Below are 14,968 nucleotides of genomic sequence, written 5' to 3' on the forward strand. Positions count from 1 at the left end.
TTATTTTTTTGTACGCGTTAGTACGAATGACGGAATTTTTTTCTCCAAGTTAAAACATTAATTTCAGCGCTTCAATTTGTTCAGAAAGAAATGAGGCTTGGCTCTGTTGCTATGCATAGAGAGAGCTTTTGTTCCAGATGCAATAAACGGGGGGACATGGCCAATGGGCATGAGAGCAGAATATTAAAAGTACATTTGTTTCGTTTTTATAACCTCCCCGAGAAAGGCTGATGTGCCATAATTGTGGATACAACAATTTGCCATAAATCGTGTGGTTTTTGGTACATTTCCAAAGGCACAGCCTTTGTTTATACCCGGGTCAAACTAGGATTTATTCTGGAATATTTTCAAGAACACAAATATGTGCAGAGGTAAGTAATTTATATTAGGAGAATCACACCCACGGGGAACATTTTGAAATTTGGAAAAGTCTTATTCTTTTAAACAAGTCCAAAGGAAGCTTACAACAAAGCAAGGGAAATCAAGAAACATGGGAAACTACAGAATGACTGTTTTTATGGAACATTTCACACATCTATGACTCAAAACTTTTCTGAAAAACAAGACACAAAAAAAAGATGCTGAAATTGAGAAATGAAATCCATTCCAAGTTTCAACCAGACAAGTTCACAAAAACACAATTCTGTCTCAAATTATTATTTTTTTCTTTCTTTATTCAAATAAATGCGTTTGTTCTCAGTTTTCAGAATTTTCTAAACTTCAGTTCAGATGCGAGCAATGTAAATGATATGTACACTATTGAATCGGCAATTCAAATTGAAATTCCATTGCATCTATTGTGTTTACTCATGCATTAATATAATAAATAATATATACTAAATGTGAACCATCAAAATATATGCAGCTGAAATGTTATAAAAAACATTTGTATTATTTGGGTTCTTCGGACTACTGTTCTCATCTTGAATGTTATTTTCATAACATTTCAGTCGATGTAACCTTCGATTTCCTTCAGGTATATCTTGTTGAACTTAAAAAATTTTCTGTCAAACTTGGAAATCTTTCTGCCGAACTTGGAAGTCTGTAATTTCAAATAGAACCCTTTATTTAATCACATACTCTCACTCCATCAGCCATGACTGGGTAGAAGACCCAAGTAATTTCCAGTTGTATTTTTGAATGTCGCCTGCACTGAGGATTGAACCTTCAACCTCCGGAAGAATGTAATTTACAATTGAATTTTACCAAGTACTTTATTCACTATACCACAAGTCGTTAATTTCTGAGTTTGACAGATTCCCGAGTTCAACACGTTACACCTGAAGATGGTTGGAGGCTAGATTGATTGAAATATTGTGAAAATGACACTCAAGATGAGAACGGTAATTCAAAGAATCCAAATAATACAAATAATCAATCCTTGTCTCAAAAAATTCAGAAATATAATTAAAAAAAAGAAACATATTGATGAAGGATTAAAGCTTCATTTTTACAGCAATAGTTCTTAACATATCTAAGGCATTTGATAGGTTTTTCATAAAGGTCTACTTCACAAGATTTCCAGCTACAGAATAGATGAAAATGGCATTGCAACCATCAAATCCTTATTCTCCAATATGTTATTAAAGTAGTCATTGATGGACAGAAATCTGAAGCTTGCAGTATTAATGCAGGCGTGCATCATGGACCCATCTTGGCCCAACTCTCTTCATCAACAATCTCATAAATCATATTCTACAACCATTTGTTGACATCTATGCAGAGAATACTACCATCTATGACAACACTTCAAACGCCGACAAAGACCAGGATCTTTCTGATTCTCTCTCCCCCGACCTCGAGTGTGTGATACAATGAGTTCCCTTTAATGCACCCAAAACAAAGCTTTATCTTTTCACCACCAACACTCATATCGCTAGTTGGCCCCAGTTGAAATGAACAGTTCTCGTCTTGAGGAAGCACACTGCTTTGACAAACTTCTGGGACTGAACTTCACTCCTGACATCAGGTCTGTTGCCAAAATCACTGGAAAAAATGATTGGATCATTCTACTACTCCAGAAAATCTCACTCCTGATGCAATCCTCTACCTGTACAAGGATCAAATAAGTCTTAAGATAGAGTACTGCTGCCATATCTGGGATAGAGCTCCTAAGAGTATCCTTTCCTGGCTTGACAGGGCACAAAACTGTCTTTGAAATTTACTGGGAGAGAACTTATTCGCCTCCCTACTTACCTTTTCTCACAGAAGTGACATTGCAAGTCTGCCTCTGCTCTATCGTTACTTTGATGGTAGGTGTTTGACTGAGCTCCAATCTATGGTCGCTCCCTGTAAAATGTTTGCAACAAATACCTATCCAACTATAACAACCGTCAACAACTTCCCTCACTCTCAATCTGTGTCTAAAAGTAGACAAGAATTCCATGAGCAGAGTTTCTTTCCTAGAACTGTCCATCTGTGGAACACATTACCGTAGGGCTGCTTCCCAGCTGACTATAACATGGTCATTTTCAAATCTAATGTAAATAAGTTCCTGTTGAGCCGTTCTCTTAAATAATCAAACCCTACCCAAGTTCCATCATTACTGATCATATTGTTTCACCAACTACCTATTAATCTTTATTCTCGAGTGACCTCTTGGCCTTGATAAGTGGTGAACCTCTAAATAAATAGATAAGAAAATAACCTATTGAACCAGTGTTATAGTCAACATTGTCTGCTCTTTTTGACTTCTGGTTTCTGCTGCCTGTGTGAGTGGATAATTAAGTCTGGTCAAGTGGACAAGAAACTCATTCTTAACATGGGAAAAGCCAGGGGGAGGGCGGCTTTTATGTTATTAGAGAGGAAGATAATCATTAATCAAAAGGGATCATATCTTTCTTGTCAATGTCGTCCCACCTGCAGAGCTGTAAGTGTAAGTCAAAAAGAGCAGACACTCTTGGTTATACATTCTTGGCTGAACAAAAAAAATTAAAGGTAATTGTAATGAATGGCTATCCAGAGGATTTAAGTACGATGACAGAGAATCTCGAGTCAGTTCTGAAAATTGCCGAGCAGTTTATGATTTGAAACCTGCAAAAACAAAAAAACAAAAAACAAAATGTAAAAAGACAGACAATATTAAGCACAGAAAGAGTTAAGAGGTTAGGGTTAACCTTAAACAAAATTTGAATTAAAAAAATGCAAAAAATATAGGAACGAAAAAAAGGTGGCTTTCAGATCATAAATTGCTTCAGTCCTTTCCAGGACGTATTCAAAATTCAGGTATCTTTCCGCCGACCTTCTTTACGTGATATTTTTACATTGATACAAGGAAATGATGTGCATACCAACACAGACTAATGTCTCAGTGTACCATGTCTAAGCCCTGTAGGTTCTATAGTATCACTTTCATAGGGAATGTTGGCAACCTTCACATGGTGCCTCCTCTTGAGTATCTGATTATATCAAGAAAATCAGTGTCAGCAAAAGAGAAGCATGACTTGTCATCAATGACTTTTGATATTGTGGCGCAGTGATAAGGGCATTTGGGGAAAGGGGCTCAGCTTCCTACATTTGGAGGCTTTACACCTGACTTTCTTTGTACTCGAATGGAGGAGAGTATAATTTAAAACATTTTATTGAAAACATGTCGACTTCAAACATGTCAGTCAGAGTAGATTTACCTGAAGCTGATAGGTGTTTATATAATCTCAAGGGTGAAGACTGTTTAAAGGTCAAAGGCAATAAATACAATGAATTCACCACCTAAGGCTTGCGAAATAGTAACATCTCAGTCTCTTTATTTTAATATGCATCTCTCTCTCTCTCTCTCTCTCTCTCTCTTTCTCTCTCTCTCTCTCTCTCTCTCTCTCTCTCTATCTATCTATGAGGTGCCTTCAATAAGTTTACAGATATTTTTGTACAGGAATTTGAAATTGTTGTGGACTCTTGAAAATTTAGATAGACTCCTGAAACTCTTAAAATTTGTAAACTCTTGAAAATCTTATTGCTACGCATCTTATAAGATGGCTGACCAATTTTTATGATTTCAGGTTCAAATGAACAGCTACAGCAGGAATTGGAATACACCCTACTAAAGCCTGATTGTCACATCTGATAAATTTCAAAAATGAAATCTGGATGTGAGGACACTTTAGAAGAACAATATGCAATAAAATTCTGTTTTAAACTTGGAACAAATGCCACAGAAACATATGGAATGCTTCAAACTGCTTTTGGACCATCTTGCATGAATCGAACATCAGTTTTTGTGTGGCATAAGAAATTCAAAGAAGGCAGGGAGTCTGTGGGGGGATGATGAGACGTGTGGGAGGAATAAGGGAGTCAGAACATCAGAGTTGATTGGCCAAATAAAGAATTTCATGGAAAAGAACCGTCGTGTGTCCATAAAGACAATAAGTGCACAGTATGTCAGTGTGGGAACTGTACACACAATGAATGTTCTGCAAGGAACTGAAGATGTGAAAGATTTGTGCGAATGCACTAGTTCAGAAATTTTTGGAACGATACAACAAGTGCATTGCAGCCGGAGGATATTACTTCAAAGGGGACGAGAGTTTCATGTATGTATTATCAGGAAAAGTGCTCATACAAAAAAGTCTGGAAACTTATTGAAAGCACCTTATATCTATCTATCTCGTTTTTCACCATGAGGGAAGATTTGTAATACAGTTGAAATTTGAACTCTGATCAAATCGGTCATAAAAAGTTAAAATAGGGACCCCAAAAGCAACAGGTCATGTGCCTCAACTCTCAAATTCTAAAAATGTTCTTTCTTAAATCTATATATATATATAAAATAGTAGCGTTCGTGTACGTGTGTGTGTGTACAATTCTTGTACAGCCCACATCACTGAACCAATCATGATCAAACCTGGCATGAATATGGTCCCCCACCTACGGATGGTGCACACCATTTTTCAAGGTCAAGATCAAAGGTTAAGGTCAGAACTTTGCTGTACGCTTGGGTAAACACTTTGTGGGTACCTGAGCGTACAGCAAAGTCCCGTGCGAAGCATGGGTATTTTTGTTAGTGTTAAAATAAAAGAATTCTATTTTTATATAAAAAATAGATGTGTTATTTGTTTATTTCATACAGCATTCAATTCCAGTACCAAACGTTCCAGCCCAGATAATTAGTTTTCAAGAGAGAATTAATGATGATGGAAACCCTACTATTAGTGATGCTGAGAACTTGAAGAAAAAACCTGTCAAGCAGAGATAGCTGACGACATATCAACCCTTTGATCTAAAGAGCATGTGTCCATTGTTTATGTATTTTAGCATTTATTCCCCCGGGGAGCTGGTTGCTGTGGCAAGATATAACAATCCTTCAGAGACGTCCCCATATGGTGAATACAGCAAATTACTCTCCCCGGCAAACAACATTGTCATATTATAAGTTCTCCATAAAAACTCGTAAGTTGGCAAGAAACACTGTTTCTTGCAACTGAAAATCAAAGTTTTGGTTATGTTACATACTGACTCAAAAGTTTCAATAGCGCAATGGATGGTGTGTTGTGCAGTCAGCACCAACCCTATTCGGGTTTAACCAGCTTCCTCCGAAGGAGGAAGTTTCATGGGAGTATGAAATTCACAAGCGGCCCCCAGTCGCATGTATATCCCTGTTAGAGGAGATGACGATGTTAGGTTTTTGCAACTTTTTGCAGGGAGGTGTCGACGTCCTCCTACATACAGCACCTGGAATTGTCAAATTGGTCACCCATTTTAGCAATGACCAGGCTCAATGTTGCTTAACTTCGGTGATCTGACGGGAACCGGTGTGTCAACGTGATTATGCCGTATAATGGATTACAGAGCCACAAGTATCTTATCTGAAATTTGCTTGATTATCAGCTGTGTTCTATGAGTAATCTTTATTATATTTCTCTTAGTCTGTCTGTCATTCTGTTTGCGTTTCTTTCTGTTTCACTTTTTCTCAGAAACTCGCTGAAATTTTGTATAGACCTTTGTTATGATAAGATGCAACGAACTAAGTATTATGGTATCCATTGGAAACTACTGGTTTGATCTGGATGAAATTTTGTTTGGCCCTTTATCATGAAAGATGCTGTGAAGTAAGTATTATGGTATCCGCTCAATACAAAGCAAGGGATTAATAGGTATTATCTGTGCAAAAATGAGCACAAATATAATTATATTCAACTATCAATTTGGCATATAAAGCACGCATTCTAAGTCAATTGGCTATAACTTTTGACTATTAAAAACAAGCTAAAATCTAATCTGTATATATTTTTTTTCTACTGAGTAATTACTGTTAAATGTTGGGCGAATAGACCTGCTAATATGCGAATTGGTTAGTTGAAAATGACAAGAAACTAATATTCAGCCAGAGTCAACTTGTTTAACTCGAGATTAAAATTATTAGGGCTGTAGAAATTGATAGACATAGAGGTGACATCACATGGATCAAAGAGAGAGTGAGTGAGAGAAGTTTGCAGTTTCTTGGGATACTACACACATGAACATGTTGTTTTAAAATGCTCTAATGAGATTTCTCTGTTTCACCTCCACCCAGTGACTTGGAACGAAGGTCAGTGCAGTAAAACCTCTTCTGTCTTGAACAGTTTTGTCTTTCATGAAGCCACCTGATATGAAAAGCTAAAGAAAAATACTACTGCAAGGTCAAAAAATTGCCAACGATAAGTGTTAGATGGATAGATTTTGACTCAGAAAACAGCAATTCTCTCCCTTTTGTCAGAAACATCATTTATGGAATGTGAGGACTATAGGACAAAATAAGAGAAACGAGAGTTACATTGACATTGTTGCTGAAATAGTATACCAACACTTTTTGTGTTACAAACACATTATCTATTTTGAACAATTCATTTAATATAACTAATTCAACACATAACTATTCGTCTTATGATTCTTTGTGTTTTCTTGGAACTGACTGGTAGTTTCAAGGTTAAGCCTGATGGCACTAGCTTCACATCATAGCATCTGCATAGGATTGTGAGGTGGCTAGTTGCAGTTTTTCATGTAAAGTTAGATTGAGAGAGGAATTTTCCACAAAGCTGGCGTGTATAGGAAGTTGAGTCATGGCAGGAAATAACGTCATAAAGAAGCAGGATGGATCCTGTCTCTTGGGTGTTTAACATAAACATGAACAGATATCTTTTGGGGGATCCTTCCATTACCTCTGGGGGGAGGGGGGTCAGGAAGATGCAATCATCTGGATAAACTTGCTGTAAAACAAAAAAGAAAACTACATGAAAATAATGTGCAAGCTAGAGCAAATAATTAAATTGTTATTTGAATTATTTGAATTATTCAGACTACTATTATCATCTTGAGTTTTATTTTCATGTTTTGGTCTTTGTAATCCCAATCTTCTTCAAGTGTATCTTGTCAAACTTGGGAATCTTTCTGTTGAACTCGGGAATCTGTATGGAACTTCAAACAGAACACTTTATTTAATCCATGGGGGTAGCATGTCATCAATCTATCAGCCATGACTGGGTAAAAGCCCTATATAATTCACAGTTGTATTTGGAGTGTCACGCGCACTGAAGATTAAGCCTTCAATCATATTTTGAGTTTTCCATTCAAAATTCTGTGCAGATTCCTGTGTTCAACAAGATACACGTGAAGAAGATTGGAGGTTACATTGTCCGAAATGTTGTGGAAATAGCACTGAAGATGAGAACAGTAGTTCAAAGAATCTAAATAATATGAATTATTAATCCTCATTTCCAAAATTCAGAAACAATGGAATTTTTGTTCTTTTAAATTGCTTCTGTTATTATAGACACTAAGAGAAAAAATAGAAAAATCAAAATGACTCTATAATGTTTTCAAGTCCAACGTAAACAAGTTTTTGATGAGCCGCTTTCCTTAAGTGATCTAATTTACCAAATTTACACTACTAACGATTGCTATGACATTGTCCCATTGAGTACTGTTCACTCTTTAATCCTTATCCTCGAGTTGCCTCTGGGCCTTGATAAATAGTGACTCCTATGTAAATAAATAAATAAATAAATAAATAAAATAATGACTACTGCTACGACTTCTATTCTACCAAGACTCAACTGAGACAATGATGAGCATGCTCATGGGTTAAAGAAGAATGACATGACTGTTGGATATACATGACTGAATTTGTAACAAATATAGTCAGATTGCAGAAAGGATTATAAAATTTATAAACGATTCCACTGGTGGCATTTCAGGAGGATAACCCTGTATGTTTATTCCCGACTCTTTTTAAAGGCATTATAAGGGTTTCATCAATTTCATAAACTGTATAATTTTATTGTTGTGTTCAATTGCACTAAAAATTGTAATGATAAATGAAGCATCTTTTATAATATTTTTGTAACAAAACTGGTAATCAAACTAATGGGAAAAATTCTTTTATAGACAACAACGATATGTTGTTATTTAAGGATTTACACTGTTGGGTGTAGGTTGCCAAAAGTTAAGACAGTATGACAATAAAGGAAGTAAGAAAGTAAAAAGTTTGTTGGCTTCAGAAAGTCTTCTTCAAGTGAAGATAACTTTTCTTGGTTATCCAGTGGGCAGAGGCCGGAGAGAGGATGTATTTCTTTGTTTGTACAATGGAAGTTCTTTGGGGTTGCTGCCTAAATCCCAAATTATTTTTTTTTTAGATTCTGTAGAAATTCATACACCCTAGAGTCTGATTAGTTTTTTCTTGTATATTTTCTTTTTTAATTTTACATCTTTCTTTTTTCTTTTTTAGCATGAAGAAATTGAAGATTGGGAAGCATTTCATTTAAAGTGATTTCGATTTGCAAGTTATATTTTTTTATCTATTTTTATTTTTGGTACGTTTATTTATCTATATTTATTTAAATGGAATTGAATTCTTACAGCTTGTTTGATGCTTTTCAATTCCTCCCCATAGGCAAAATAATGTCATAGAAAATCTCTACATTGAGGATTTGGTATCTGAACCAATTAGTCAAGTATCCCATTTCACATAATTCAAAGTTCAAGATAGGTCATGGGAGGAATATGAGACTGCGTTGAGAAGAAGAATGTGGGAGAGATGGAGACTGAGAGACTGAAGAAGGAGTATCAAAGAGAGAGAGAGAGAGAGAGAGAGAGAGAGAGAGAGAGAGAGAGAGAGAGAGAGAGCATAGTTTCTGATTCCTTTTCCCTTCCAGCAGTTACAGCTGCAGTTTGGGGGTAGGTTCCACACCCCTAGTCCAAACCTAAACTCTCCTTCCAGCTTTTTTCTGCTCTGCTCTTTGCTCCGCTGCCCTTCTCACTATCAGAAGTTAACTACCCAACGACAGGTGACATATACTGGAGTTTAGACTGGCTTTGAGAACTCTGTCCTTGATACACCTCCAGCCAGACATTTATGTTTTTTATATGGTTTGAATAAATCTCTCTCTCTCTCTCTCTCTCTCTCTCTATATATATATATATATATATATATATATATATATATATATATATATATATATATATATATAATGTTTTCTAATTCTAATCTCAAAATATTTTTCATTTTTTAATGTTTTCAAAGTCGGTGTTGTCTTTTTTACTTGTGTTTTCTCCTCTTCTAACAAGAAGCATTTAGCTTTAAAATGCCATGGCCTAAAGAGGTTGCTCCCTTATTCCTCTCTCTGTTAACCGTTATTGACTTGATAATATAATAAAGTTCCTAAGTAACTTTACGTTTTATCTTCTTAACTTATTCTATAATATATAATAATTAATATTAAATAATAATTGTTTTTTATTGTTACAAGATATATTTCAAACAGTGGGGACCTGAAAGCCATAACAAGTTTATGTATGCAAGGTGGACCAAAAGTAAGTATACAATATATATTGCTGATGTAGTCAAAAAAGGACTTGTATATAAAAATATAATTGAATACTTTTATTGTTCAAGTTTTGACAAATAGACTGAGTAAGGGACAATTAAAGATGATGTGGCAGCTGAATCACAAAGTAATTCCAAGGAACGCTAAAAAGCAAATGGCTTTAAATGGGACCCTCTTTCTTTCTCTGTTTCATTGGAATTTGCTTCCTTCATCACTTTCGAAAACAAGTAAGTTTCACAGGAACGTGTGAACTCAAAGTATTATCAGTCAATGCTCCCTTCATATACATTTTTATATCCATGCATGTCTGTTTGATATTTTATTCCTTCACTAAAAATAACTTTTATAACTTTTATAATTGTTTTTTTTTTAACTTTTATAAACAATTGATATTAATTGTCAGTATAGTTCTTGGCCATACCCAAAGACACTATTATCATCCAAAAATGACTTCTACCAAAGCCAGGGACCATGCCACAGATTGATAACCTTGACGTTTGTTAGATGCATTAAAAGGTTAGGATTGCACATGCAGGAATTTATGGGGAGAGAAAACTTTGGTTGATTTCTTGCTAATCATTATCGAATCAAGAATCAAGTCAGTTACATCACATTTTCGGCACCATACGAAACCTTGCATGGGTTACATTGCCTACGCAACTTCCAGTATCTACACCTTTTCCAGTTTACAGTTTTGAAAACCTCACGTAGTTATGCTTCTTCTGTTGGTTGACTCCTGGGTAATATTCAAATGTACAAAGTCAGAGAAGAAATCCTGTATAAGCATTAAAAATGTTTTTTATGTTGTTGATTTTGTTAAATATCATTAAATGTTGAAACATTTCCATTTTAAATCCATTTAGTATTGTAGAATTAAGAAAAGCGTGGCATGATCCCTGCCCTTTTGTATGAGGATAGCATCTTTGGGGCTTGCCAAGAAGCACATTGACAATTTATATAAATTAAGTATAAAAGTTATATTATCATAAAGGAATAAAATGATGGCTATATGTACCGACATGCATGCATATAAAAATAGAAATAGACAAAACATTGAGAGAATAGAAGGGTCACCAGTTAGCAAGTGCTAAAATATAAACAGAGTTTTATAAATGAAGAATTGAAAAAGAAACTGAGATTTTATAACAAAACATTTTTATATGTAAAATTTTAGAAGAATATAAGTTATTTTCAATTAGTAAGTGTTCATATATGCAAACTCATGTTTGGTAAAGGAAGTTGAGTAAATCATCACAAATCAAAATGATCCCGGCGTGAGTAATATACGTTTGTGAGTATTTCAAAGCATGTTATTGTGTATGTGTGTTGGTTTACCTTGTCCTTGTTAGTGCATGTATAGATGTGAACAAATTAATGAAGACTTCTATGTGAGCCATTGAAGATTTCTCACCTCTTCCCCAACCAAGTCATGGATCAAGAGTTTTAATCTTCCTTTCAATGTGCTAATAACAAATAAATCTTCTCTTTTTCTTTTTCTATCTTCAAATGAAAATAATGTGTTTAACAGGGCTCAGTTTGTGTGTGGTCCCTGAACTTGGTAGGGTCATTTTGGATAACAAAGCATTTTGGGGTCTTGCCAAGAACCATATAGTTATAGCAAAGGAATAAAATATCTATCTATCTATCTATCTATCTATCTATCTACACATTCATATATACGCACATGCATGCATATAAAAATGGAAATGAATGAAACATTGAGAGAATAGAAGGGTCACCAGTTAGCAAGTGCTAAAACATAAATAGACACTTTCATCTCACCATTTGTTGCTTGATTTTGAAGCTGAAACAAAGATCATCTGAAATTCTGTCTTAATTTATATTTATCATACAATTAATTCAAACACAAAGAATTATTCAAACCAGATGATCGTCCATGGCTGGAAGGTCAAAAAAAAAAAAAAAAAGAGAGAGAGAGAGAGAGAGAGAGAGAGAGAGAAAGAGAGAGAGAGAGAGAGTTATTTATGTTTTAAGCATCTTACTTAATTATCAGTGGTTTGTCAGACCATTTTTAATGTCTTATTTGATTGAGACTCCTACCAAGACTATCTTCTCCCAGAATAATCCCGTCAGTCTAAGAGCAGGTTACATCATATCAACTCATTTCATTTAATCCTCCTCGTTTCTTACAATGTAGCAGTCAATCTCTTGATGCCTTGTATTAACCCATGTCTGAAACTTTTGCAATTTTCCAATATCACTTGCCACATATCTCAACAATGTATAATTGACACATATATCTCAGCAATAAATGGTGACTCACATCGTAAAAAAAAACAAAAAAAAACAATAGGTACCAGCTTATGACTACTAGTAAACGTATCCCCATCGATATTTTGCATGATGATGTGAAAAGTTGTACTTTCAAAATGACGTCAAAAATGGAGGATTACAAAATCCTTTAAAATTCTAATAACTTGTATTACTTAGAATTTGTAGCATAAAGATTGATAATTCAAATTATTTGGATTATTCAAACTACTATTCTCATCTTGGATGTTATTTTAACAAAGGCTTAACTGCTGTAACCTCTGATCTTCTCCATTTGATAAAATGTTGCTTTGAAAAAAAATTGCAGATTCTATGCTATCTTTGACATGATATTGTTCTCTGCTGTGTATCCATATGGCTTTGTTTTCCAAAGATCAGCTTGATTGATTATGATTTGAAAAAACCTGACATTCAGTGATATTGATTTTAACTTATATTGCCTCCATTTTGAAGAGTATTGGATTGAAATTTAAAAAAAGTATATCGTAATGAATTATCACAGCAGGAATTGTTTTTGGTGTGTGAATAATTAAATAATTGAAAACATTGGATTTTTTAAGATTTTATTTAAGAAATTTATTATTTTAATAAGAAATTTTGCATAAAAATTTGAAAAAGAATGGATCAAGGAAGGCAAGTGAACATACAAAATTAAACTTATATGATTATTCAAGATAATTAATGCATAAAAGCATTTTAAAATGGATAATTCCAATTATAACAGATGCTATAGGGTGGAATGATAAATTTGTCAACTTAACACTACAGTTTTATTTTCAAAATTTTATTGAAAAAAATCAATTCAGGTAACTTGATTATGTAATAGAGTCAATGCAGCCGTCTTTAGCTTCAATCACCGCCTTGATACAGGTTCGGGACTGGGAGCATGCCTTTTCCACAAGCGTCAATGGGAGCTTGGGGAATACTCGGCAGACGGTAGCAATAAGGCTGGCTTTGGTGTTGTGGGAGGTCATGTTGGTGATATTCTCAACGTATGACCAAACGAAGTAGTCCGGCAGGTTCAGGTCGGGGAAGTTAGTAAGAAAAGGGTACAAAGTTGTAGCACTCCTTCTAAAGCCTGGGTCTCCTTGGACTTGTGGAATGGCACCGAGTCCTGCTGCCATATCCAGGATCTGCCAGTGGGTACCTGATTGCACCAGAGGATCACCACACTCTTCAGCACATCCAGGTACACTTTGGTGTTGACTTTCAAGCCGACTTCGAAGATGTGAGGTGGCATGATGTGGCCTTCATTTGAAGCCACACCAAAGACCATAACCATGGCCGGAAACTTCATTGAGCTGTGCCCTCAAGCATTGAGCCATCCGAATTAGCATTTTAAGGATGCTGACAATGGTCCTGTTGTCATAACTTGGATCGGTAGAGAGCATGAGTTGTACAGTGGCACATCTCCGATCTTGCTTATTAAACATTGTGTCACTTTCAGACATAATAGAAAGCTCTTATTACTCTTGGGATTTGTACACAACTGGCCAACTAGTAGATGGTCTACAACAAAAAACGAAAATCAGTTTTCATCAAACAGAAATAGAATCATGTCGTCTTTTCTAGGGCAACAATTTTATCGTTCCACCCTGTAATTTTATGAAAGTTTAAGTAAAATTTTGAAAAATGTGTTTTCACGGCAAATCTTTACCAGTTTCTTATGAAAAAAGAGCTAAGAGTCACAAAATGGATTATGTTGAATCTAAAAGTCTTAAATTTTCAAAATAAATATATTTATACTTTCGTATGCGGGTCTTAGCATTTTTGAAAGAATTTAGTAAATTTGTTAGAAAAATTGAAAATATTTTTTATAAAATTCTGCACTTTTTTGTTCAATTTTCTAATGCTTTTTTATAAGTTTATACAAAAATATTGTTCTTACCAAAAACAGATACTTTTAGATTCTATTAAAGTTTAAGAGATAGTGAGTCTAAAAACAGCTAAAAATCACAGTGTTTTTATTACATATTTTAAGTATTTTCTGACCAATATGTATCTTCACCAAGCAAATTTGTGATTAATAATTAGTAATGGGACGATTTCAATATTTTTTCCCGATTCCGATACAATTACCGATTCCGTGCTAAATTCCCAATTCCGATACAATGACCGATTCCAATTCTTTATAGATCTCTAATTATTTAACTATAAGATTGTTATTTTCCCCGACCTTCGTAAAAAACACGTTAAATATGCAGATATTTTCCTAAACATCAAAATACTCATGTGGAGAGTGATCTATCGATATTAGCTTTACTGCTATTATAAAATCAATAAATGTTTATTATTTTATCATTATTAACAGCAATGGAATCCAAATCAAATAAAAAAAAAAGAGACAATTAAAAGAATCGTTTTGGCATCAGAAAATAAGCATCAATTCTTTCAATTCCAAAAAATAGGCATCAATTTTTCCGATTCCAATTCCGATACTCCCAAATTTTTCGATTTTTCTGGTTCCCGATTCCGATTTCGATTAATTGTCCCAACACTACTAATAATTGATTAAAATGTTTGGAATTATTTCAGAAAATCGAAGTGTCCATAATTTCACTTTTATATATACTTTTAGGATACTTATTTTTTATTTATTTATTATTTTTTTGTTTGCTGTTTAAAGTAAACAGTAAAAATATTAACTTTCAATGGTTTGTGGCAACTTAATATATGGCTTATTTTCATCTTTGGGCTCACTGTGTAAATATGGGCACAGTTTCTTATTTGAAAATTCAAATATTTCAGATTTGCATTGAATTAGATTTATCACCATTAAACACCAATTAAATAAGATTGCTCGAATTTTATTTTCTTCTTAAGACCCCTTAAACTTAAACCTTAAATTTTAGACAATTTTTAGAATCAAAATCTTGTAATAG

Source organism: Euprymna scolopes, chromosome 10 (genome assembly GCF_053919585.1).
Source record: "Euprymna scolopes isolate OS-2025 chromosome 10, ASM5391958v1, whole genome shotgun sequence".
Lineage (NCBI taxonomy): Eukaryota > Metazoa > Mollusca > Cephalopoda > Sepiida > Sepiolidae > Euprymna > Euprymna scolopes.